This window comes from Ovis canadensis, chromosome 2 (genome assembly GCF_042477335.2).
Source record: "Ovis canadensis isolate MfBH-ARS-UI-01 breed Bighorn chromosome 2, ARS-UI_OviCan_v2, whole genome shotgun sequence".
Classification (NCBI taxonomy): Eukaryota; Metazoa; Chordata; class Mammalia; order Artiodactyla; family Bovidae; genus Ovis; species Ovis canadensis.
Genome location: NC_091246.1, coordinates 235,317,291 through 235,318,943, shown reverse-complemented (window position 1 = coordinate 235,318,943; position 1,653 = coordinate 235,317,291).

The following is a 1,653-nucleotide window of genomic DNA, read 5'->3' as shown; positions in this document are numbered from 1 at the left end:
TTGAAAAGAAGGAGGAAAGACTGTCACAATTCCGGAGGCTATAGATAGGCATCAAAGAGACTCAAATAAAAACAAATAGTAGTAGAGAAAGTAAGTGTATAGAAATCAAGAGTTTTTGTGATACAACAACCGTTTAGAAGATACATGTGAGTAAAAGGCCACGTTTATAGTAGAATAAAAATAAAATATCTAAGATTATGTTAATCTAACAATTCAATAAGTGTGTAAGGCATATAGAATATGCCTGAAAACACTTTTGAAAATTACTTAACAACACCTAAACATATGGAGTCAGCTACCTTGTTCTTGACTAGTAAGAAAATACATATAAAGGCGTTCAGTTCAGTTCAGTGGCTCAGTCGTGTCCAACTCTTTGTGACCCCATGAATCACAGCACCCCAGGCCTCCCTGTGCATCACCAACTCCCGGAGTTCACTCAGACTCATGTCCATCGAGTCCGTGATGCCATCCAGCCATCTCATCCTCGGTCGTCCCCTTCTCCTGCCCTCAATCCCTCCCAGCATCAAAGTCTTTTCCAATGAGTCAACTCTTCACATGAGGTGGCCAAAGTACTGGAGTTTCAGCTTCAGCATCATTCCTTCCAAAGAAATCCCAGGGTTGATCTCCTTCAGAATGGACTGGTTGGATCTCCTTGCAGTCCAAGGGACTCTCCAGAGTCTTCTCCAACACCACAGTTCAAAAGCATCAATTCTTTGGCACTCAGCCTTCTTCACAGTCCAACTCTTATATCCATACATGACCACTGGAAAAACCATAGCCTTGACTAGACGGACCTTAGTCGGCAAAGTAATGTCTCTGCTTTTGAATATTAGGCTTCCTAAATAATTTTATGGTAAATCCTATCCCAGAGGAAAGAAAATACTTTTTAACTAAAATAGGTGATTCTAAATTTATTTGGAAATTAACAAAGAAGAACCAATAGAATGGTTTTTTAAGTGGAAAACGATTAAATTATTTGCAGAGAATAAAATCTAGCTTTAAAATCTTAATGACAGTAACATAATCAGCATGAAGAGACAGTTGAATTAGTGCCTAATTCATAAGAGAATTTATTATAAAAATAGCATTTCATCCAAGAAGAAATGTGAATATTTAATAATATTGAAATTATTTTCAAAGGTAAAACTAACTTGGACTAGAATAACTATCAATATGTAATGTATATGTATCAATAGGCAAATATGAAAAATGAAACTGCAAAACTACCAGAAGAAAACATGTAAAACTTACTTTATAACTTTAAACATTTCTAAAGTAACAGAAAATCTGGAAGTCATAAAAAAGTGAATCGACAGCATAAAACTAACCTTAGGCATGAAAATAAAGCAGTATAAGCAAAGCCAAAAGACAGCTGATAATCTAGAAGAAATATTCCAGCTCATCAAAGCTACTTTTCCTAATTTATATAGAACCAATACGAATTGATAAGAAGTCAAAAACCTGAGGAAAAAATGGGCAAAGAATGTGAACAGGGAATTCAGAGAAAGAAAAATATAAATGACTCAGATACATGAAAAAATGCTTAATTCATAAGAGAAATGCATATTAAAAGTACAATGAAGCTCCATTGTTCACCTCTCAGAGTAGAAAGTAATCTAAATGTGTGATAATCAAATTTGTTCTTTGGAAATG